At 41.2% G+C, this 26,436-nt stretch overlaps 1 long non-coding RNA gene across 2 annotated transcripts; it reads right to left on the reverse strand.

The window, feature by feature from the left end:
• Positions 1–2,481: 2,481 nt before the first annotated feature.
• LOC135272584 (uncharacterized) lies at positions 2,482–25,668 on the reverse strand. Of its 2 annotated transcripts, none has more exons than XR_010340606.1 (3): positions 25,552–25,668; positions 21,313–21,434; positions 2,482–3,119 (listed from the first exon to the last, which is right to left on the reverse strand). It is a non-coding gene; the product is annotated as an uncharacterized LOC135272584 (long non-coding RNA). The 2 variants fall into 2 exon arrangements; XR_010340605.1 differs by lacking the exon at positions 25,552–25,668 and adding an exon at positions 23,464–23,777.
• Positions 25,669–26,436: the final 768 nt, after the last annotated feature.

Below are 26,436 nucleotides of genomic sequence, written 5' to 3' on the forward strand. Positions count from 1 at the left end.
TCACACGCACACAGGAAGACACACGGAGACATCCAACACTCGCACGGAAACACACCCTGCCAGGCAGATCCTGAGTCTGCGGGGTTCTGCTCTCTGCTTGGAAGCCCCTCAGGGAGAGAGCAGTCCCGCTGCAGGCAGGCAGGCCGTACCTAGAAATGCCAGCAGGGAGGGCTTTCAACGAGAGGCACCCTCACACTGTCTGGGCAGGCCTGAAGCATCCTGGGGATTCTTGGAGATGACAAGGGCATTCTCAAAGCCCCGCCGGAACTTTTCTCAGCCTGGTTAGGCCTGCCGGATTCCTAAAATTGTGGGACTATGGCGATGACGCAAAAAGAGGGAGGGCATTGCCCAACGCCGAGGCACTGTCACACAGGGCCCCTGCTTTACCAAGCTGCTTAGACCGTTCCCCAGGTAATGGTGGCTGTCAGTGTGCCGCGAGCCCAGGCTCAGCGCCAGCGCCTGTGACAGGCTGATTGCGCATGCGCATTCGCGTACTCGGCTGGGGAGCCGCAACGTTGGCGCTGTCCAGCTGCTGCTGCACAGGTGCATGGTGGAGGCGGTGCCAGGTGTGGCCCCTGAAAGGAGGCTGCATAGCAGAAGCAGTGCAGGACACTGGTGTTGACCTCAGTACCTCCTTGAGCCGCCTTTCCTGTTCAGCTTGGTTGGAGGAGGAGCGCGCTTCAGACCGTCAGGTGGGCACTCGGGACTGCTCTTCCCATTGGATTCTGGATCAGATGGCGTGGGCAGGGTTCGGGTCCCATGGGACTGGAGATTCAGTTTGGTGAGCTGTGGCGCGGGGCGGGGGGTGATGGGCCACAGAAACATACCTGAGACCCTCGGGGAGGGTGTCAGGAGAATGATCGCTGGCTCCAGGAGCTGACTGCCTCCCTTTAACCTGGGCCACCCACCAAGGGGCCCTGTCTTGGTCTCCAAGCCCAGGCAATCCTGCTTGTCAGCACTGTTGTGTGGAAAAGGAGGGAACAACCACAAGGAGCCAAGCCCAGTGTGCAGCAGAGGTGGCAGCACCTGGAACTGGCCTCTCGTGGGGGGCAGATCAGGTGGACAGGGTGTCTCAGAAGCTTTCCGACATGACTCCAAGCCTGAGACGGATGTCCAGGCATGCCACTGAGAACCCCCAAGAAAGCCAAACAGAAGCAGATAGCACTTGTGACCACAGGAGGGCCTGTGCTGCAGTGCAAGCCTTCTCCTAGGGATTACCGCCAGAGGAGCCAGGAGGATCTGGAAAAGTGCAAAGGGCCCCAATCCCCATACCGGGATCACTACCCACCACCTGGCCTGCACCCAGCCACCCCTAGTCTCCTTAGATGGGTGAACTCCCTGGCAACTAACAGGTTCACTGCTGATAAAACCTGTAGGTCTTACAGCAAAAAGACCTCAGTCAATGTCATATTTAAAAAAAAAAATTAGTCCTGATAAAAACATATAGGTTTAGTTCTACAGCTAAAAGTCCTCAATCAATCTCATATTTAAAAGAAAAGTAGTACAACACACTAGATACTCATAAAGTTTCAAATACATATAGTTTCAAGTCAATAATAAGAGGATCACAAGATCTCTAAGTTTTGAACTACTCTTTCATATTAATCATAATCCTCACCTCCGTCCTCAACCCCAAAGGAATTTTCCAGAATTAAATTGTTGTTCATTATAGATGATTGCTACTTTTTTTTCTTTATTTTTGATGTTTTATTTACTCCATCGTATTAGGTTTATGGTTGTGATTTCATTTTTGACTTAATGCAAAAGTTATATTGCAGTCAGAATAATTCCTGTGTATCTCCTGAACTTGGAACTACTTACTGCTTCATCCTATATTTTAGGAAACTTCACCTTCGTGATAACTGCCAAGTCGTCCAACATAAGCTACCTCAAAAACATTAACCAATTACTCTAAAGTTTCTTAGATTTGTTGAAGGGCTTTGTCTTTCTCTACTATAACTTTTACTTGATCTTTCTCATTGGTGGTACGAAAAAAATCATAAAATTTAAGACTTCATGCCATTCTTTGAGAAACTAAGACAAATTATATTCTTAATGACCAAGAGAGTTTACATGATTTGGAAGTATATACCTAAAATCCTAAAAGCACTAATATATTTGTTTTATCAATATGTTTATTCTTTCTAAAATGTTTCATTGCTGTGTCCTCAGTTAATTTAACAGGGCGTTACCAGAAGACAATTGTTTGAAAGAAATCAGAACGGGTTCCCTTACAAAGTCCCTGTAACAAGCCTAAGAACCTTTGTGCCATGTTTCTTTGAAACTCTGATGCCTCTTTTAAATTAGCTCTCTTTTTGTTCACCCACTCACTCCCCCACCCCACCTGGAGCTTTGATCAATTTCTTCTGGACTGTGGAGAAGAGCCAATGGGTTGCATCAACAAAGACTCCTGATTAGCATTATGACTCATTAAAAGAAAAAAGTACCGGACCAACAAAGAAAGGAAAACAAAACAAAAAATTAAGTCTACCTGGGACATCTTTTCACCTTTCTTTATTTCGGTGGAGAGGAGCATTTCACACATTTGTTTTGGTAAGCAATCACGAAGTGCTAATTATGCTCTTGTCAATAAAACTTCTGTCTTCTCACCATTGCTTACATAATTCACCTTTAACAGTATGCTAACAGAGCTTAGTAATTTTATTGTTTTGACATAAAACATCATAATCTTAGTACGAAGTGTTTAGGCCAAATCATTTTCATGGCTTCTAAAGGGAGAACTTTGTCAACATCTCTCGCCAGGAAAGAAACAATTCCCTGTGTCAGATTATAACTCTTACTTACATCTACAACCAGAGTATAACCATGTGTGGGAGTTTAATAAGTGGATGAAATCTGTTTCTGAAGTACTGTATCCACTACATAATATTTTAAGAAAGGTCCTACCTTGCAACTATTATTACATTTGTTTGGTGAGGACAAAATAACAAACATGGAATCTTAACCCCTAAGACAGGTTTTAGCATCCAACTTACCTGACAAGCTTTTTCTGGTCTCCAGGTCCCTTGCAAAGTTGCATATTCAGTTCTTCCATTATCAGCCTTGGGTTTTTTTTCCAACACAGACTGCCTTTGCCTCCTCTCTCTAGGAACTCTTTCCTGCCATACAAGGGATAATCAAATAAAACTTAAAAGAAGAAAATAAGGATATGAGGGAAACAAGTTTAAACAAGAACATTTCTCAAACTTTACACTGTGTAAAAGTGCTTAGCTTATTCCAGTCTCAGGCTTTTCTTTCTCAGGATCAAAGTGTTGTTTTACTCATCTGGTTGTTTGGAAAAAGAATATATACACACACACACACACACACACACACACGTATATGTATATCGAATATTTAATTAATAAGAAAATAAATGTCATCTGTTAAACATTATTACTCATGTTAGGTACTTAAAAACTTAGAGATTTCTAATTACTACTATTTTGGACCCCTGCATTTTGTTCGCATTTGTGCCACAGGAAATAAAATGTAACCAATTCAGTATACTTTATAGTACTTGTAAATAAACATATATCTGATAGAATAAATCAATTCTACAAAATTATTTTAAAGGTTTTTCGCAACATTTCATAATTGTCCATAATTGTAATTTACTCAGAGCTTTTAGGTTTTCAGAAACTATGAACTATGACTTCTATAACTGAAATGCTGAAGGTGGGATTACACTACACACATCGTTTGCCCACATGCATGCACATTCTTTCATGTCAATGTAGAGAAATAATTTTTAGGCAAGCAAAAAGAGAAGGAAAAAGTCTCACATATCCCAACTCCTAGTTAATGTAAAACCAATTAAAATGTCATTTTTAAACAAACAGCTAAAATTCACGTCCTACATTTCAGAATACATCTATCATTTTAAAGAATGCATTCAAATGTTGAAAGGAGCTCTAACTATGTGAGCACTTCCAGTCAATATGTTAGAAACCTCCACCAATCAGAGCACAGCCTCTGTGTATATTTTGTAATTCCCATATGCAGACTACTGTACCTTAGAGACTGGAAGAGAAAGCAGGCACTGCTCTCAAAAATTACTGGGACAGCTGAGATCAAGGAACATTCCCAAGCTAAGGTCGATACCAAATTGTGTAACTATATTAATGTTTTGGGTTTTTTTTTTCCTTTTTTGTATTGCATTTTAGGTTTTGGGGTACACGTGAAAAACATGCAAGATTGTTGCATAGGTGCATACGTGGCAGTGTGATTTGCTGCCTTCCTCCCCTTCACCTATATGTGGCATTTCTCCCCATGCTATCTCTCCCCAACTCCCCACCCCCTGCTGTCCCCCCCACTCCCCCCAACAGACCCCAGTGTTTAGTGCTCCCCTCCCTGTGCCCATGTGTTCCCATTGCTCAACACCCGTCTATGAGTGAGAACATGCGATGTTTGATTTTGTGTTCTTGTGTCAGTTTGCTGAGAATGATGGTTTCCAGGTTCATCCATGTCCCTACAAAGGATGCAAACTCATCGTTTTTGATGGCTGCATAATATTCCATGGTGTATATGTGCCACATTTTTCCTGTCCAGTCTATCATCGATGGGCATTTGGGTTGGTTCCAGGTCTTTGCTATTGTAAACTGTGCTGCAATGAACATTCATGTGCATGTGTCCTTATAGTAGAATGATTTATAATCCTTTGGATATATACCCAGTAATGGGATTGCTGGGTCAAATGGAATTTCTATTTCTAGGTCCTTGAGGAATCACCACACTGTCTTCCACAATGGTTGAACTAATTTACACTCCCACCAACAGTGTAAAAGTGTTCCTATTTCTCCACATCCTCTCCAGCATCTGTTGTCTCCAGATTTTTGAATGATCGCCATTCTAACTGGCATGATATGGTATCTCAATGTAGTTTTGATTTGCATTTCTCTAATGACCAGTGATGATGAGCATTTTTTCACATGCTTGTTGACCTCATGTATGTCTTCTTTTGTAAAGTATCTGTTCATATCCTTTGCCCACTTTTGAATGGGCTTGTTTGTTTTTTTCTTGTAAATCTGTTTTAGTTCGTTGTAAATACTGGATATCAGCCCTTTGTCAGATGGGTAGGCTGCAAAAATTTTTTCCCATTCTGTTGGTTGCTGATTTACTCTAATGACTGTTTCTTTTGCCGTGCAGAAGCTGTGGAGTTTGATTAGGTCCCATTTGTCTATTTTGGCTTTTGTTGCCAATGCTTTTTGTGTTTTGGTCGTGAAGTCCTTGCCTATGCCTAAGTCCTGAATGGTTTTGCCTAGGTTTTCTTCTATGGTTTTTATGGTGTTAGGTCTTATGCTTAAGTCTTTAATCCATCTGGAGTTAATTTTAGTGTAAGGTGTCAGGAAGGGGTCCAGTTTCTGCTTTCTGCATATGGCTAGCCAGTTTTCCCAACACCACTTAATAAACAGGGAATCCTTTCCCCATTGCTTGTTTTTGTCAAGTTTGTCGAAGATTGGATGGTTGTAGATATGTTGTGTTGCCTCCGAGGCCTCTGCTCTGTTCCATTGGTCTATATCTCTGTTTTGGTACCAGTACCATGCTGTTTTGATTACTGTAGCCTTGTAGTATAATTTGATGTCCGGTAGTGTGATGCCTCCTGCTTTGTTCTTTTTGCTTAGAATTGACTTGGCTATGTGGGCTTTCTTTTGGTTCCCTATGAAGTTTAAGGTGGTTTTTTCCAGTTCTGTGCAGAAGGTCATTGGTAGCTTGATGGGGATAGCATTGACTCTGTAAATTACTTTAGGCAGTATGGCCATTTTCATGATATTGATTCTTCCTAACCATGAACATGGAATGTTTCTCCATCTGTTTGTGTCCTCTCTTATTTCATTGAGCAGTGGTTTGTAGTTCTTCTTGAAGAGGTCCTTTACGTTCGTTGTTAGTTGTATTCCTAGGTATTTTATTCTCTTTGTAGAAACTGTGAATGGCAGTTCATTCTTGATTTGGCTCTCTTTAAGTCTGTTATTGGTGTATAGGAATGCTCGTGATTTTTGCACATTGATTTTGTATCCTGAGACTTTGCTGAAGTTGCTTATCAGTTTCAGGAGATTTTGGGCTGAGATGATGGGGTCTTCTAGATATACAATCATGTCGTCTGCAAATAGAGACAATTTGACTTCCTCCTTTCCTAATTGAATACCCTTTATTTCTTTTCCTTGCCTGATTGCTCTGGCTAGAACTTCCAGTACTATATTGAATAGGAGTGGTGAGAGAGGGCATCCTTGTCTAGTGCCTGATTTCAAAGGGAATGCATCCAGTTTTTGCCCATTCAGTATGATATTGGCTGTTGGTTTGTTGTAAATAGCTTTTATTATTTTGAGATACGTTCTGTTGATACCTAGTTTATTGAGAGTTTTTAGCATAAAGGGCTGTTGAATTTTGTCGAAGGCATCAATTTAGATAATCATGTGGTTTTTGTCTTTGGTTCTGTTTATGTGGTGAATTATATTTATAGACTTGCGTACGTTGAACCAGCCTTGCATCCCTGGGATGAATCCTACTTGATCATGGTGGATAAGCTTTTTGATATGCTGTTGCAATCGGCTTGCCAGTATTTTATTGAAGATTTTTGCATCTATGTTCATCATGGATATTGGCTTGCAGTTTTCTTTTCTTGTTGAGTCTCTGCCGGGTTTTGATATCAGGATGATGTTGGTCTCATAAAATGATTTGGGAAGGATTCCCTCTTTTTGGATTATTTGGAATAGTTTCAGAAGGAATGGTACCAGTTCCTCTTTGTATGTCTGGTAGAATTCGGCTGTGAACCCATCTGGACCTGGGCTTTTTTTGGGTGGTAGGCTCTTAATTGCTGCCTCGACTTCAGACCTTGTTGTTGGTCTATTCAGGGTTTTGACTTCTTCCTGGTTTAGGCTTGGGAGGAGGCAACTGTCCAGGAATGTATCCATTTCTTCCAGGTTTTCTAGTTTATGTGCATAGAGTTGTTTATAATAATCTCTGATGATGGTTTGGATTTCTGTGGAATCTGTGGTGATATCCCCTTTATCATTTTTTATTGCATCTATTTGGTTATTCTCTCTTTTCTTTTTTATTAATCTGGCTAGTGGTCTCTCTATTTTGTTAATCTTTTCAAAAAACTGGCTCCTGGATTTATTGATTTTTTGAAGGGTTTTTCGTGTCTCTATCTCCTTCAATTCTGCTCTGATCTTATTTATTTCTTGTCTTCTGCTAAGTTTTGAGTTTTTTTGATCTTACTTCTCTAGCTCTTTCAATTTTTACAATAGGGCATCAATTTTAGATCTCTCCTTGCTTCTCATGTGGGCACTTATTGCTATATATTTTCCTCTAGAGACTGCTTTAAATGTGTCCCAGAGATTCTGGTATGTGGTGTCTTCATTCTTATTGGTTTTGAAGAACATCTTTATTTCTGCCTTCATTTCATTGTTTATCCAGTCAACATTCAAGAGAAAGTTGTTCAGTTTTCATGAAGCTGTGCGGTTCTGGGTTGGTTTCTGAATTCTGAGTTCTAACTTGATTGCACTGTGGTCTGAGAGACTGTTCGTTATGGTTTCCATTCTTTTGCATTTGCTGAGGAGTGATTTACTTCCAATTATGTGGTCAATTTTAGAGTAGGTGTGATGTGGTGCTGAGAAGAATGTATATTCTGTGGATTTGGGGTGGAAAGTTCTGTAAATGTCTATTAGGTTTGCTTGTTCCAGGTCTGAGTTCAATTCCTGGACATCCTTGTTAATTTTCTGTCTCATTGATCTGTCTAATATTGACAATGGTGTGTTGAAGTCTCCCACTATTACTGTGTGGGAGTCTAGATCTCTTTGTAAGTCATTAAGGACTTGCCTTATGTATCTGGGTGCTCCTGCATTAGGTGCATATATATTTAGGATCGTTAGCTCTTCTTGTTGCATTGATCTTTTTACCATTATGTAATGTCCTTCTTTGTCTCTTTTGATCTTTGTTGCTTTAAAGTCTATTTAATCAGATGATTTTAATGTGCTGTAACAAGAGATATGATTGGGGAGAAAGAGAGTCATGTGAACTATAACAGAGGCACCTAACCCATTTGAGGAGAAGAAGGAAGGAGGGAAAATGTTGTGGAAGGATTCCAGGGAAAAGAGATGCAGAAATTTAGGAGGAGTTAGGTGAAAAGAAGGAAGGATGAAAGTGCTCCAGGCAGTGAGAACATATATGAAAGCCTGATAGAGACAGAAAGCAGTATTTGAGAGTTCATCATGCTTGGAGCACAGGGAGGCAAGAGAAAACAGATGGAGATGGGGCTGGAAAGGCTGGCAAGAGTGTGTTAGAAGATTAGCCACTATATCAAGAATCTGAGCTTCATCCTAGGGGCAACATTGTTGGGCTTAAACAGACATCATTAATTTGTGCTTTGAAAAGTTCACTCTGGCAGCTTGATTTGGGTAAAACGTTGGAGGAAAACACCACTAGGGACAGCAAAACTAGCTGGAAGACTGTTGCAGTCATGCAGGTGAGAGACAATGGGGGCCTGGACTAGGCATGTGGCAATGGTGCTGGAGAGAAGTGAATGAATTCACAAGATGTTTTTGGTGGTTGAATTGACAGGTCTTGGTGATTTATTGGCTTCAGAGAGTCAAAGAAATGGAAGGGTCAAAGAGGATGCTCCAGTTTCTGACTTTGAAAACTGAGTGGCTCATGATACCATTTACTGAAATATGGCACATGGAAGAATAAATGTTGGAAGCGCTGGGATTGAGGTGTCTGTGGCATATCCAAAAGAATATTTTAAAGAGCAGCTATACACAGGATCTGGAACTTAGGAAGAAGAGAGAGGTATGGGGAGAGGCACATTAAGAATTACCTGCAAATACATGGGAATTGAAATCATGGGAATGAAACAAGCCATCATCTGTCTTGGGTATGGAGAAAGGAAAACTGAAGTCAAAGCCCTGAACAATACCAACATTTAAGGGATGAACAGAGGAAGGAACCTCCAAAAGAAGCTGAGAGGAAATCAGTCAAAGAAGTCAAACACAGTAAGTAATCCTAAACTTGCCATCCTTGTTGGAAAATTCCATGATGAGTAGTACTCCAGAGGTTCCTGGAAAGGAACACTTTAATTTCTTCCATTGATCACAGACAGAATATCCAATTTATTCACCTGCTAACATCACCTAGTTTTCAAATAGCTTCTAAACACAGTGCCAATAAATAAATAATAATCCAGTAGTAGGTTAAATTTATTTTTCACCTCTAAGGTGCCAGATACTTTATTTACATATAATTTTCACAGTACAAATCCCTGAGGTCTCTACTATTATTGTTCATATTAAATAAAGAAAGAAATGGGAACTAAGAGAGGTTAAGTAAATGGGAACTAAGAGAGGTTAAGAGAGGTTAAGAGAAGTTGCGCAGGATTACACAGAATAAAGTGTAATTTCATTCTGCAGAATAAAATATTTTTTACCAATAAGCAAATATTAAATTCCAGGACTGGTTCTCTGCATAGGTGAAAAAGTGATCTTCTTGAATGATAAAACCCAAGGGATTTAAAAATATTGTCCCACCCCAAAACTTTACCCATTGCTTTATATTGCTATGGGGCCTGGAGACGCCATAATGATTTTACTTTTTGACTTTTAGTGCTGTCTGCAGACACTCCTGAAAGAGAAGTAGAACTGTGCCCTAGGAGGGGCAGTATATTAAGACTTTTGCACATATTAATATGTCAACCCTACTTAGGTTGTCAGATTAGTTAACCCCATGGTTCTCAACTCTACAATGTATGCTGCACATTGTAACTATGCTTTCTGGACAGCTTTTTAAAACATTGCTCCCCAGACCTCACCTGCCCCCTTGAGATTCTGATTCAACTGAGCTGAGCTGAGGCACAGGCAGGCTTGAGAATCCGTGAACTAACTGACCATTCTATCACTTTATAAGATCCTGAAAAAAATTGAAAGATAGAATAACTAAGCTTTGTTGAAAATGTCTGTTATGATCCTGAGTAAAAAGGCAACTCCCAAGCTCAATATGTAATTGGGAAACACTCAAGAACAACGAAATGGGGGTGGAAAGACATTGAAAGTCCATTTTCCTTATGTGTTTGCCTTGGACCAACCTGTTTTGCTACAGCTCTATCTTGGAGTTCTGGGGACATTCTTTTTTTTTTTTTTTTTTTTTGAGACAGAGTCTCACTCTGTCACCCAGGCTGGAGTGGGCACACTCTCGGCCCACTGCAACCTTTGCCTTCTGAGTTCAAGCAATCCTCCTGCCTCAGCCTCCCAAGTAGCTGGGACTACAGGTATCACCACACCTGGCTAATTTTATTTTTGTTTCTTTTTTTTTTCATTCTTTCATTTTCTATCTGATTGTATATAGTTTATTTGCTGAACTCCTATCCTGGGAATCTTAGGCTGCATTCCTAGAACTGGATTCCGAGGCCTAGGCTGCATATGGGGTGGGAATAACCAGTCAGAGATGAAATGGGATAAAGCCAAGCAATTCTTGTGGCTCAAGTGTCACTAGGAAGGGGGCAAGCAGAGAACTGGGCCTGAAGCAACAGGATGGCAATTGTAGAGTTCAGGATTGGGAGAGGGGTTTTTGAATGAGGGAGGGGAGGCGTGACCTGGAAGGGTTGCCCAAGGCTCTAGCACATAGACAAGGAGGGCTTTAATAGCCACATGTGGCATGATCTCAGGGAGGAAGGGAGCCATTGAGGCCACTGATGGCCCTGAGCCAAGTAGAAAATTCTCCGACCCTAGCAAGAAAATTAACCTGGCAGCTGAAGAAAGTGTGATTCCTTTGTGTATTTTAGAAGATGAAGTATTGAATCCCACTGCAGTAGTAGTGGTAGAAATAATTAATTTATTGATTACCCACTAGCTAGGTGGTGATCAATGTATTTTATTATCTTACTTAATCCCCACAATAACTCTATAAGGTAATTACAATCATTGCTTTCTGGAATAGATATGGTCAATTGCTACTCAACACCAATTTCCACCTTCTTTGAGGTACCTTTCTGTTTTTCAAAGGCTAGAAAACTAGCTCATTGCCCAAATCCCTTGCAGATAGGGTCTAAGTGTGAGATAGATTCCATGGAGTAAAAACACCTGGGCAAGATTCAGAAGGCAGAAATGAAGGAAAGGGCAATTTCCTTCTATGTTTGCTGTTTTTCACCTGGCAAGAAAAATTTTGGAGATACTAATGTCTCATCTCCAGCTTTCAGATGGATTTGTAGCAGTATTACCTGATTTCAGTGGTCCAGTGTCCAGATAATTGCAGTGGCAGTCAAGGCTGATGTCTGAATAGTAATTGAGATGGTGTGTTGTGGACCTCAGGTACTCCAGTGGCAAGCTGCTGGTCCTTCACCATACTGATTGTGACAAAAGTCACATGATATTCTGTGACATTTCAGGAGTCATTTCTACATACTCAATCTAGAGTCCTGCCTTCAGCCTTTCTTATAATTTTTAAAGTACTTAATTCCAGTATTAACTCCCTTTGTGCTTCAGAATTCCTATGGTGATTTCTGTTTCTTGCATTAAACATTTTTAATACAGATGAGGAAATGGCATCTTAGAGAGTATTTTAAAAGGTTGCCCAGCTAGTTAGAGGTAGATCAAGAACTCTATGCTTCATTAGATTAAAAGTGCTCCAAAATGTAGAACTAGAGTGAAGAATTCATTGGCTTTATTTCTAATAGATTTGACAAAGCAAAGTACTATGGAGCCAAGTTCACATACACTCTCTTCCCACTTTTAAACCTATGAGTTGCACTCATATTGTTGTAAGTGCTTAACTTAATTGGTTTGCATCCATGCCAGAACCTCTGGGATGCCACTTACATAACTCATCCACAGAAGTCTGTCTTGCCAACAAGTACTTGAAGAAGGCGCTCAGTCAATAGCCACATTAAACACAGGGCTCTGTTCCCTGTAACTAGCTACTCACCTACTTGGCATCGGAGGAGCTGAGGACAACGGAATCATGTAGTTAACACATACTAAGAACCTACCATGTGCCAGGCATTGTTCTGCTATTTCACATTATTTTCTGTCATAATCTTCACAGCACCCCTGGGAAGTAAGTATGGTTATGATCCACATCTTTAAAATTAAGAAATTGAGGCACATAGATGAAGTCATCTGCCCAAGTTGATGCAGCCTCTGAGTGGTACATCCTAGATACCAATGCAGTGGTCTCTTACTTATAATGTGATACTGTTTTCCAGTCATACTCAGAATGTTTTAATTTTTTCCATACTATGGGAAACTGCATGAAATCCTCTCTATAGTGAGGTCAGAAATAAGTAAACAACAACAACAACAAAAATAACGCATGGTGGCTTCCTTTACAATCAGTCCTTCTCTGCTTTGCTTTTGTTCCACCCCAGCTCTGGCCGGATGTGCCCTCTTCCAGGTGTTGATGAGGTGGTGTTTCTGAATAAGCCAGATCAGGACATGATCGACCTCATTGCAACAGTTCCTCATGGCTACATTTGTTTGCTCCATTCTTCTGTCTGCCACATGTAACAGTCACTTCATACACAACAGTTTCACTTTCCATGGGCATATAGGACACAGACAGGTACCGTCAGAGCACAAATGTGTGGCCACAGATAAATAAATAAAAGATATTACTAGAATATAGTCAGACTCAGCAGTTTCATGAAAATTTAAAATCAGAGTAAACACAAGGCTCTCTAATTAGACATCCCTCTCTCTCCTGACCAGCACTTCTACCAACCCTCAATTCTCCTAGAAATAGATCTTCATGAAGCCGAGTATCTTTTTAAAATTCTGCACTACAGAGAGCCAGACTAAGATGGTTCTGTCGAAGTTACAAAACACTATACTTTCAAATAGCTGCTGAATTATTTAGTGACTTTACACTGTCCAAATGTGGGGCTCTTTGGGTAGACAATGCCTTGGTTTCCCTCCTATCTCTTTTGTTACGATATTCAGTAAATGGAGAGATATTGCCCTTCTTAATAATTTGTAAAATAATAATCCACATTAAGGATCAGCCTCCTCTGATAGGTTTGGGGTTTCAAGTTGGGTAGTCAAGAAGATCAGAAGCTCAAAATTCTCTTCTAGTTCAGTTCAGTGATTGGTCCCAGCATACTCAAGTTTAACTTTTCAGTATTTGCTTCTTCCTCATCTCAACTTTTTCTCCTTCCTTGTGTTGTTTCTTGAATGGTAAACTGGGCTTGCTATCACTTCTTGGCATCTGATTCTCTAGTTTGGCCTTATGGCATCCTCTGCAAAACAGAGAGCTGAACAATGTGTTATTGTCATGCACTTGACATTTCAAAGTTGCCTATTTACTTTGGCAAAGTCATGTTTTCCTCACCTGTTTGGAAGGAAGGAGGAGAGAGAGGAAGGAAGGAAGGAGAAGAAGGAGAGGAAGGGAGGAAGGAGGAAGGAGAGAGAGAGGGAGGGAGGAAAGAAGAGAGGGAGGCAGGAAAGGAAGAAGGAAGGCAGAAAGAGAAGGAAGGAAGATTTATTTAAGATCAGAAGACCTGGCATGGTGGCTCACACCTGTAATCCCAGAACCAGCACTTTGAGAGGCCAAGGCAGGTGGATCACCTGAGGTCAGGAGTTCAAGGCCAGCTTGGCCAATATGGTGAAACCCTGTCTCTACTAAAATACAAAAATTAGCCAGGTGTGGTGGTGGGTGCCTGTAATCCTGGCTACTTGGGAGGCTGAGGCAGGAGAATTACTTGAACCCAGGAGGTGGAAGTTGCAGTGAGCTGAGATTGTGCCATTGCACTCCATCCTGGGTGACAAGAACAAAACGTCATCTCAAAAAAAAAAAAGATTGGGATAGGCTTGAGTGTGTGATCTCCTCTATCCAGGGTCCAGTTGCATTCCCTCACCTCTATATAAAATTTATGGCAAGATTCATATGAATTCTGTGACACCTATAGAAATTATTAAAATGAACAGGTATCCACTTCTCCAGAGCCAGGGAGTTCTAAAAAGTGCTGCCAGTTCCTCGAGAGCAAGAATCCTGCCTTTTTCTTCATTGTTACCCCAACAGGATTTAGTATAGTGCCTTGCATGTCCATCCACTATGTATTAATTCAGAGCTTACAGTTCTCACTGAGGATACACAGAGGAGTAAGACTTAGACTTTAAGAAGGTGAACAAATTTTACAAGTTTGTCAAGTGCTGTAAAAATAGCATGTAAACCAGACTGTGAGAGAACAGAGAAAGGAGCTACTGACTGACAGTCTAGGGATGATGGGGAAGTATCACACAGGCAGTAGCATTTAGCCAAGGACTTGGAGGCTAGATGGAGGGAACAGCATGTGAGCTACAGTGGCTGGAGAGCATGACATAATGGGAATACAATGACACTTCTGAGTATTTGAGCAAAGAGTTCCTGCCAAGTATAAGTGGAGTGGAGGCTGAAAAGATAGGTAAAGGAACTTGTGTAGCATGCTTCAGATTTCTTGGGAGTTGTTGGCAACAGTGGGGGGAAATAGACAGTTTCCTACATTACTGGTGAGTGTACTCAAGGCATAAACTTTATGGAGCACAAATTGGCAAAAATGTACAACTCCTTTGACCTGGCAGTTATATCATACATCTAGGAATTCATCCACTGATACATTTTAAAACTATGTGTACAAGAGTAGTTATAATAGCATTGCTCACCAAAGCAAAAAACTGGAAAAAACAAAACTCAATTCTATTAACAGGAATTAGTCAAATATATTATGGAACATCCATAGAATAAAATACATGGTAACTGTCAATAAAATGAGTGAATTTCTTATATACCAACAGGGAATAAGCTCCAAGATATAGCAAGTGTAATAGCAAAGGTGTAGAACAGTATGTATAGATTGTTACCATCTAGAGAGATAAAGAATACATGAAACACAAATACATAAATACATACTTATACACACATACATAAACATGTATATGAGCAAATATATACTCTTACAATTAATGAAACATCACTGGAAAGATACACAAGACACTGATCATAGCTCTGGGTGCATGGGAAGAGTAGAAAGAAGAATTTTCACTGAATTCTACTATGCATCTCTTCAATTTGAAACTACATGAATGTAACACCTAGTCAAAAAAATTGAATACAATTAAAACTTTTTTTAAAAGACACAGGACATAGTCAGACATGTTTTTCAGGAGAGTGAGGACTGTGAGGATCAGGAACTGGGAGGAAAGAGACCAGAGGCAGAGAGACTAATTCAGAGGCTACTGCTCACACCAGTCCTGGGGTGGTGGTGCCTTAAACCCAGTGGCAGCAGGCATGAAGGAAAGGCACAGATTTGGGATATCATTTGGGGGTGATTTTATTTACCTTATTTTGACCATTTGCTGTAGCCCAGGCAGGAGTCATTTTATACCTCCTACCAGCACAAGGGATTTTGTGGGGGGTTTTGTTTTTTGTTTCTGCTTTTTATTTTCACAAATCCCACAGTAAAGAGATTTTATTTGTCCCATTTTACAGAGGAGGAAACTAAAGCTCAGAAAGGTTAAGTGACTTACCAAAAGTCACACAGGCAAAGTAAATGGTGGAACCATGATTCAAACCCCTACCCCACACCACACTGGGGGCCTTGTCGCAGCTGAGTGAGTAACCAGATCCTGGGCAACTGCTGGGATTAGAAAAAGGAATGAGTCTGGGAGAAAGCATGGGAGCCTTTTGGCAGCTGTGAAAGACCTCTATAGCTCCTGAGGTCATAGATGGCTCTGAGAAAGGGTGTGTATCCTTGTCTGTAGGCTAGAATTTAGAGCACCAGTTGAGGGGCCTGTGGTTCCAACATCTTGAGATCTACTCCAACACTGGGAAAAGTCCAGACCTCCCTAAGGTCTACTGAAGCCAGAGGCTCCATATCACTCATTTCTCCCAGTCTCCCCAGCAGGGATTCGATTCACTGGCTCTAGGGGCTCACCAGGGCAAGGTGTGTCTCTCCCTCCCCAGCAGGAAGAGCTAGAAAGGGGTTCCCCAGGGTACCATTTAGCTGGAATGGGCTCCATATTCTCCTCTCTAATCTCCCTGCAGTATCAAGTGTGTAACTATTGATTTCCTCCCTGCATTTGTTTTTGTTATTCATTATTTATGGGATCATTTTTCCATCATTCATGCATGAAGGCAAATTTTGTGTAAAAATCAATTGAGTGAGCACTGCCGATGGCTTGCTGCATTTTCTCAGCTTTCATCTCTGAGGCATCAGTTCTCAGCAGATGCAGAGCAGGATATGGGATTAGGAGCATGCCAGAGTGGGAAGGGGAGGTGAGGACAGGGCAGGGTTAGAAACCTGCCTTAAGAGACCTCACCTGTGGAATCACTTTTCATCCCTCCAACATTCTGTTGAACTCCCCTGGAAGTCTAGGTGAGGATTCATCTCTTCCTGCCCTCATCTCATCCCTATTTCCCTTGCCCCTTTGCTGGCCTGCCATGGATGAAGGGGTGGAGTTCCAGCTGTAGAACCACTTCCATTTCATGTAGATTTACTTCAGTGTAGAAACCCACAGGACCCTTCAGAATTGAGGCTTGGAGGCCTGCTCTCTAATGGCTCACCCTGAAAACTCTAGGGAAGTCACCCTGAAAGAGCAGACTTGGGAGCATGGGGTTAAGAGCAGGGATGACATTTAATAAGCATCTGCTCTATGTCAAGTCAGGCTGAGTGTTTTGCTTATATTCAATTTGAGCCTCAGCACAAGTATGTGTGAGCTAAGTGGATGTTAAGAAAGGAGCAAGGAGCTGGGCAAGGTGGCTCTTGCCTGTAGTCCCAGCACTCTGGGGGGCCAAGGTGGGTAGATCACCTGAGGTCAGGAGTTCAAGACCAGCCTGGCCAAGATGGTAAAACCCCATCTCTACTAAAAATACAAAAATTTTCTGGGCACGGTGGCACACATCGGCTGTCCCAGCTACTGGGAAGATGAGGCAGGAAGATCACTTGAGCCCAGGAGGTCAAGGTGGCACTAATTCATGATGATGCCACTGCACTCTAGCCTGGGCAAAAAAGTGAGACCCCAACCTCCTTCCCTGCAAAGAGAAAAAGAGAGGAAAGAAGGAAGGAAGGAAGGAAGGAAGGAAGGGAGGGAGGGAGGGAGGGAGGGAGGGAGGGAGGGAGGGAGGGGCAAGGGAAATAGGGATGAGATGAGGGAGGAGGTGGGAAGGAGGGATTTGTGTCAAAAAGTCTTGGTTAAAGTCCCTATTAGTCCCTTCCTAGATGTGTGGCCTTAGATGAGATCTTTAAGCTCTCTGTGCCACAGTTTCTCACTTGTAAAATTGCATTAACATTACTGCTTACATCACATGAGACCCTGCATCTAAGGGTAGGTGTCTGTGGCTCATGGTAAAGACTCAATCCATTAAAGCTGGCTCCTTTATTCCTTCATGCCCCAGCTTAAATGTCACTTCCTCAGAGAGCCCACCCATTTTAACCCTAGCTACACTGGGTACTTCCAACCCTGGCAGTGACTTTCTGTCATACCACCCTTCATTTCCTTCTTGTGTGTGTCATGATCTACACCTCTCTGGATTACTTGGGAACTACCTCATCTCTACTCATGCTTCAGTTAAAACATAAGCTCAATGAATGCCAGAACTAGTACAGTGCACATGTGGCAGATGGTGGATTCTCAATAAATGTAAGTTACTATTGCCATCATTCTTGGTTTCCAGATGGGGGCATAGAGGCCAGGCTGAGTAACCTGCCCAAGTATCAATAGGTAGGTGGCACAGCTGGTTCTTCCACCCAGTGTGTCTGACACCAAAGCCATGCTCTTTCCACTCTGCCAACATTTTTGCTTTTGAGATGGAGACTCATTCTGTCACCCACGTGGAGTGCAGTGGTGCAAACTCCACTCACTGCAACCTCTGCCTCCTGCCAATCCCAGCTACTCTGCCTTAGCCTCTAGAGTAGCTGGGATTACAAGTGTGCACCACTACACCCAGCAAATTTTTATGTTTTTAGTAAAGACCATGTTGGCCTAGTAGAGACAGTTTCACTATGTTGGCCAGGCTGGTCTCAAACTCCTGACCTCAAGTAATCCACCTGCCTCGGCCTCCCAAAGTGCTGAGATTACAGGCATGAGCCACCACTCCTGGCCTCACTTCCCCAACTTTCACGTTGCCATGAGATCAAACTCAGGTAAATATTTGGCAAAACTGGAAACTGGTCAAATGTGTTTTGCAGTACTTCTCCCTCTGCCATATCCTCTTCTCTTTTTAAATCTACTTTTGTAGTTTGGCAGTAGCCAACCATGATCTGAGGCTATGTTTCTTAGCAAGTGTTTCTTATTGACTGAATAATCAATCCTCAAAAGAACTTTCTCCTCCACTTCCCAGGGCCCTGGAGCTCCACTCCATGCTGGGTTCAGGATAGGTCTCAGTAGGGGACGGTACTTTCCAAGGACAACCCTACACAGACCATGAGTCACAGGAAAGTTTCAACAGTTCTGCTCCAGGCTGAGTCTGTTAGGGGATTGATATGGAATTTGTAAAATTTAGCATGGTTGGCCAGGCATGGTGTCTCATGCCTATAATCCTAGCACTTTGGGAAGCAGATGGATCAACTCAGGTCAGGAGTTTGAGAGCAGCCCGGCCAAATGGGGAAACCGTCTCTACTAAAAATACAAAAATTAGCTGGGTGTGGTGGTACATGCCTGTAGTCCCAGCTACTCAGGAGGCTGAGGCAGAAGAATCACTTGAAAATGGGAGGCAGAGGTTGCGGTGAGCCAAGATTATGCCACTGCACTCCAGCCTGGGTGACAGAATGACACTGTCTCAAAAAAAAAAATTAGCACCGTTCTTCAGTTTTTCAAATGACAAGTTGCCTGGGCTACATGAAGATTTCTCATTCACTCAGAGTTTTGTCAAAGATTCTGTCCCACTCCTCTTGTAGAAGAACATGCTAATCTCCATTAGAAGGGGCTTTTAAGCACCAAAAGGGACACAGCTTGCTGGGGGGAGGTCACACAGATTTGTTTTGTTTCATTTTGTTTTAAGAGAAAAGTCAGAAAGACAAGGAAATTAAGATTCTACTTCCACACTGTCCAGGACTAAGGTCTCTCCTGAAGATCACCCAAGTGGACATATATGACATAAAGAACAAGAGGCAAAGCATTCAGGATGCATTTAGAAGCCTTAGATCTAAGAATCCCCTAAGATTGGGAAAGATCTGGTATAGAAAAGACCCAGAAAAGATCTGGGACACCCCTGAAAGGCATCTAGACCAAGGGTCTGCAAACTATGACCTGATGACCAAAGCTGGCCTACTGCCTGTTTTTATAAATAAAGTGTTACAGAAACACAGCCATGTCCATTGCCCATTTATTTCTGTACTGTCTATGGGTGCTTCTGCACTTCAACACTGGAACTGACTTCACATGGGGGCCAATCAGGTGTACAGGGTGTCTCCAAAGTTTTCTATGGTGAATCCAAGCCTGAGACAGATGTCCAGGCATACTGCTGAGAACCCTCAAGAAAGCCAAGCACAAGAAGATCACATCTGCGATCTGAAGAGGGCCTGTGCCAAAGTCCAAGCCTACTTCAGGGATTCCTGCCAGAGGAGCCAGGAGGAGCCCGCAAAAGGGCAACATACCCCAAACCCCACACTGGGATCACTACCCCCACCTGGCATGGACCCAGCCAACCCCAGTCTCTTTAGCTCTGTGAAATCCCTGGCATTCAACAGGTTCAGTGTTGATAAGCCCTGTAGGTCCTACAGCAAAAAGACCTCAATCAAACTCATATCAAACACACACACACACACAAACACAAACACAGAGAAATTAGTCCTGATAAATATTAATAGGTTTAGTCCTACAGCAAAAAGACCTCAATCAATCTGGTATTTAAAAGACAGTTAGTAAGACACAGTAGATACACATATAGGATTAAATAATTAATAAGAGGATCACAAGCTCTCTATGTTTTTAACTACTGTTTCAAATTAATCATCCTCAACCTCCCCAAAATTTTCTTGAATTAAATCCTTCTTCATTATAGAAGATTGTTGTTGTTTTTTTTATTTTTGTTGTGTCATTTACACTATTGTATTAGACTTATACTTGGGGTGTTATTTGTGTTCTACTACAAAAGTTATACTGCAGTCTGAATTATTCATGTGTATCTCCTGAAAATGGAACTACTTAGTAGTTTACCCTATATTTTTGGAAACTTAAACTTCAGGATAGCTCCCAAGACACTCTACATAAAGCTACCTGAAAAATATTAGCCAATGCCTTTCAACTTTCTTAGATTTGTTGAAGGATTTTCTCTTTCTCTACTATAATTTTTACTCGATCTTTCTCAATGGTGGTGTGAAAAAACACACAATATTTAAGACTTCATTCCATTCTTTGAGAAATTAAGACAAGTGACATTCTAAATAATGAAAATAGATGACATGATTTGGAAGTAAATATTTAAAAACCTAACAAGAATTAATATATTTGTTTTATCAAAATGTGTTTATTTTTTGAAATCAATATATAATTTTGGAGGTAAAAATTTAATTTTTGAAGTAAATATTTAAAAACCTGACAACAGTAATATCTTTGTTTTATCAATATGTTTATTATTTCATAAATGTTTAATTTTTGTGTCCTCAGTTAATTTAACAGGGCTTTACCAAAAGACAATTTTTTAAAGAAATCAGAATGGATTTCCTTACAAAGTCCCTGTAACAACTGCAAGAACCTTTGTGCCACTGTCCTTTGAAAGTCTGATGCCACTTTTAAATTAGCTTTTGGTTCACCAGTTCACTTGCCCACCCCACCCAGAGCTTTGATCAATTTCTTCTGGACTGTTGGGAAGAGCCTATGTGCTGCATCACCTAAGATTCCTGATTAGCATTAGGACTGATTAAAAGAAAAAAAATACCAGAGGAAACAAAGAAAGGAAAACAGAGCAAAAAATAAAATCTTCCTGGGCCATCTTTTCACCTTTCTTTATTTCACCAGAGAGAAGCATTTAACTCAAATTTCAACATTTAGAATAGGCTAAGGGAGCTTAGAAACTTTACTGTTTTGACATAAAACATCATAACCATCATAAAAAGTGCTTATATCAAATTGCTTTATTGGCCTCTAAGGAGAGACTGTTGTCACCATCTCTTCTCCAGAAAAAAGTATTTCCCTGTGTCAGATTATCACTTTTATTTACATCTACATCCAGAGTATAACCATGTGTGGGAGCTTAATAAGTGGATGAAATCTGTTTCTGAAGTACTGTTTCCACTAAAGAATATTTTAAGAAAGGTTTTATCCTGCAATCATTTTCACATTTTTTTTCTGTGATGAGAAAATAATTAACATGAGCAGTTAATCCCTAAAGACAAGGCTTTACTATCCAACTTACCTGACAAGGTTTTCCTTGTCTCTGAGTCCCTTGCAAAGTTGCATATTCAGTTCTTCAAACTTCAGCCTTGGGCTTCTTTTGCAACACAGACTGCCTTTGTCTTCTCTCTCTAGGAACTCTTTCTGGACACACAAGGGATAATAAAATAAAACATAACCAATCAAAATGAGGATATGATTGACACAATTTTAAGCAAAAACATTTCTCAAACTTAACACTGTGTCAAGTGCTTAACTTATTCCAACTTCATGTTTTTCTGTCTCGGGAGAGAAACCACGATTTCCTCTGCTGGTTCTTTGAAGAAAAAAAATACATATATCTAATGTTTAATTAATGATAAAAATAAATTTCCTGTGTTCAACATTCTTGCTTAAGTTAGGTCCTTGAAAACTTAGCTATTTCTAATTAGCACAGTATAGGACCACTGCATTTTGTTAACATTTATGCAACAGGAATTAAAAAGTAACAAATTCAATATACTTTATAGTACTTTACCTGTAAATCACCATATAACCGATGGAAGAAATGAATTTTGGAAAATTATTTTAAAGCATTATCTCAACATTTCTTAATTGTCCTTAATTATGATTTACTCAGAGCATTTAAGGTTTCATCACTTATCACAAATGACTTCTACAGCTGAAATGCTCAACCTGGGATCAACTATACACATCGTTTGCCCACATGTAAGCATGTGCATTCACGTTTATGTAAACAAATAATTTCTAAGCAACTAAAAAGAGTAGAAGGAAAAGGTCTCACATATCCAAAAACCTAGAGAATGTAAAACCAACTAAAATGTCTTATAAAACATCATGTAAAACTAATTCATTTAAAAGTCACATCCTGTATTTCAGAATACATTTACCATTAAAAAAATCATATAGAAATGTGTCAAAGTACTTTAAGTACATGAGTATTTGCAGCCAATATGTTAGAAACCTCCACCAATCACAGCACATTCTCTGCATAGATTCTGTAATTCCGATATGCAGACCACTGTTCCTTAGAGAGTGGAAGAAAAAGGAGGCCCTGCTCCGAAAAATTATTCAGACATCTGAGATCAAGGAATATTCCCAAGCTAGATTAGATATCAAATAATTCTAAACAGAATCACATTATACTATAAATACATTAATTTTTCCTTACATGACTGATATTTCACTACTTTATGATACCAAGCCCACTGTTGTTTCACACCATGGCTAACTTATACCTTGTAATCTGTCCTTAGGTAACCAAGAGTCAACTAAATTAGTCTTTGAAAAAGAGTAAATGTATGAATTATCAATCTGATTCCCTTTATGTTGGCAATCAGTGGGTTTTCATTTTATTAGGAAAGTAATTAGGAAGAAAAATGAAGATGATATCTAGAAAAGACTTTTAATTGCAGATTCAACACCTGCGATTCTTACTTCAAAAGAACAATACTGAGACTTGCTCCTCCACATGTCAATGAGGACCCCTAATCAGTGGCATGCATCCACTGAGTGCCTACAAGAAATACAGAATGTCAGGCTCACTCCAACACATGAATTACAATCTGTTTTTTGACAAGAATCCTAAGTAGAGGAAATACACATAAGTTTAGGGGCACCACTGGAGCCCCTCACAGGGTCCTGAGGATGGGACGGCTAGGGTCCCTCCAGCCCTAGATGTGCCACAGGACCAAGGGCTCTTGGAGGAAAGTGATTGTAGGTGTGTTGCACTCGTCTTGTTTCTTGAGGAGTGACCCACCTCGGGATGAGCAGGCGATTATGACACCTGCAGGTGGGAGCCAGACCCCACTACACTGAGGCTTTGGAAAGCAGCAGGAAAACAATGCACGGCACCGCAGCTCCCATACTGAGCCAAACGTAGAGCGGCAGCAGAAGGTAGGCGGACTACAGAGAAACCGCACTGGAGTACACTGGCCACACTCGTGTCAGCATGTCCCACCCCCACACACATGCACACACTCATCAACATACTCAGAAAGATACATGCATACACATATACACACTCACACACACACAGAAAGACACCCGGAGACATAAAATACTCGCACGGAAATGCACCCTGCTATGCAGCTCCTGAGGCTGCGGGGTTCTGCTTTCTGCCAGGAAGCCCCTTGGGGACAGAACAGCCCCGCTGCAGGCAGGCCAGACGTACCTGGAAATCGCAGCCGGGAGGGCTTTCTATGAGAGGCACCTTCACACTGTCTGGGCAGGCCTGAAGCATCGTGGGGATACTTGGGGATCGTCGTGGACATCTTTGAGGCCCAGCCAGATCTTTTTTCTGCCTGGTTCAGCCTGCCGGATTCCTAACATCGCAGAACTCGGCGATGATCGCGCGGAGAAAGGGTCCGTTGCCCAACGCTGAGACACTGCCACAGAGGGAGCCTGCTTTGCTAAGCCGCTGAGATCATTCCCCAGGCAATGGTGGCTGTCACTGTGACAAGAGCCCAGGCTCAGCGCTGGCGTTTGTAACAGACTGCTTGCGCATGCGCTTTCACATGCCCAGCTGGGGAGCCGCAATGTTGGCGCTGTCCAGCTGCTGCTGCACAGGTGCAAGGTGGAGTCGGTGGCAGGGGTGGCACCTGGAAGGAGTCTGCTTGCCACAAGCAGTGAAGGACCCTGACAGTCCTGACCTCAGTACCTGCTTGAGCCCACTCTTCGGTTCTGGTCAGGTGGAGGAGGAGGGTGCTTCAGACCTGGAAGTGGGCACTCCAGGTGTCACCAAAATGTTCCCTGGCCCCATGAGCTGACTGCCACTTTTTTACCTGGGCCACCCACCAAGTGGCCCTGCCTTGACCTCCAAGCCCAGGGACTCTTGCTTCTCAGCACTACTGTCTTGACATGGAAGGAACAACCACAAAGAGGCAAGCCCAGTGTGCAGCATAGGTGGTAACACCTGGATCCGGCTTCTCATGGGGGCCGATCAGGTGTACAGGGTGTCTCCAAAGTTTTCTGTGGTGAATCCAAGCCTGAGACAGATGTCCTGGCATGCCGCTGAGAACCCCCAAGAAAGCCAAGCATAAGAAGATCACATCTGTGATCTGAAGAGGGCCTGTGCCAGAGTCCAATCCTCCTTCAAGGACTCCTGCCAGAGGAGCCAGGAGGAGCCCACAAAAGGGTAACATGCCCAAACCCCACACCAGGATCACTACCCACCACCTGGCATGCACCCAGCCAACCCCAGTCTCTAGCTCTGTGAAATCCCTGGCATTCAACAGGTTCAGTTTTGATAAGACCTGTAGGTCCTACAGCAAAAAGACCTCAATCAAACTCTTATCAAACACACACACACACACACACACACACAAACACAAACACACACACATGCAAATTAGTCCTGATAAATACTAATAGGTTTACTCCTACAGCAAAAAGACCTCAATCAATCTGGTATTTCAAAGACAATTAGTAAGACACAGCAGATACTCACAGAGGTTTAATTAATTAATAAGAGGATCACAAGCTCTCTATGTTTTTAACTACTGTTTCAAATTAATCATCCTCAGCTCCATCCTCAACCTCCCCCAAATTTTCTTGAATTAAATTTTTCTTCATTGTAGAAGATTGTTATTGTTTTCTTTACTTTTCTTGTGTCATTTACATCATTGTATTAGACTCATGTTTGTAGTGTTTTTTTTTTTGTTTTTTGTTTTTTGTTTTTTTTTTTGCCATGCTGCAAAAGTTATACTGTAGTCTGAATTATTCTTGTGTATCTCCTTAACATGAAACTACTTAGTACTTTACCCTATATTTTTGGAAACTTAACTTTCAGGATAGCTCCCAAGACATTCTACATAAAGCTACCTCAAAAATATTAGCCTATTACTTTCAACTTTCTTAGATTTGTTGAAGGACTTTCTCTTTCTCTACTATAATTTTTACTCAATCTTTCTCACTTAGAAACTTTATTGTTTGGACATAAAACATCATAACCTTTGTACAAAGTGCCTAGATCAAATTGCTTTTTTGGCCTCTAAGGAGAGACTGTTGTCACCATCTCTTCTCCAGAAAAAAGCAATTCCCTGTGTCAGATTATCACTCTTATTTACATCAACATCCAGTGTATAACCATGTATGGGAGCTTAATAAGTGGATGAAATCTGTTTCTGAAGTACTGTTTCCACTAAAGAATATTGTAAGAAAGGTTTTATCCTGCAATTATTTTCACATTCTTTTCTGTGATGGGAAAATAATAAACATTTCCAGTTAACCCCTAAAGACAAGGTTTTAGCATCCACCTTACCTGACAAGGTTTTCCTTGTCTCCAAGTCCCTTGCAAAGTTGCGTATTCAGTTCTTAAATCTTCAGCCTTGGGCTTCTTTTGCAACACAGACTGCCTTTGTCTTCTCTCTCTAGGAACTCTTTCTGGACACACAAGTGATAATAAAATGAATCATAACCAATCAAAATCAGGATATGATGGAAACAAATTTAATGAAAAACATTTCTCAATCTTGCTTGTTGCTTCACAAACAAGCAAGCACTCAGAGATTTCATCACCACCAGGCCTGCTTTACAAGAGCTTCTGAAAGAAGCATTACACACAGAAAGGAACAACCAGTATCCCAAAAACTTACCAAAAGGTAAAGAGTATCTCCATAATGAAGAATCCATATCAACTAATGGGAAAAATAGCCAGCTAGCATTAAATGACCATATTAAACTCACAAATATCAATATTAATCCCAAATTTAAATGGATTAAATGCCTCAATCAAAGACAGACAAGCAAATTGAATAAAAAATCAAAATCCATTGGTATGCTGTATCCAGATCCATTTCATAAGCAAGAACACACAATGACTCAAAACAAAGGATTGGAGGAAGAGTCACCAATCAAATGGAGGAAAAAAAACAACAGTAGTTGTAACTTTCATCTCTAACAAAATAGACTTCAATAGTAACAAAGATTAAAAGAAACAAAGAAGGACATTATATAATGGTAAAAGGATCAATGCAACAAAATGAGTCAATGACCATAAATATATATGCACCCAATATAGGAGCACCCAGATACATAAGACTAGTTCTTAATGACTTATAAAGAGAGTTGGACTCCCACACAATAATAGTGGGAGACTTTGACAGCACATTGTTAATATTCGATGGATCAATGAGATAGAAAATTA

This window comes from Aotus nancymaae, unplaced genomic scaffold (genome assembly GCF_030222135.1).
Source record: "Aotus nancymaae isolate 86718 unplaced genomic scaffold, 86718_ANA_hifiasm-v0.15.2.pri h1tg000115l, whole genome shotgun sequence".
Classification (NCBI taxonomy): Eukaryota; Metazoa; Chordata; class Mammalia; order Primates; family Aotidae; genus Aotus; species Aotus nancymaae.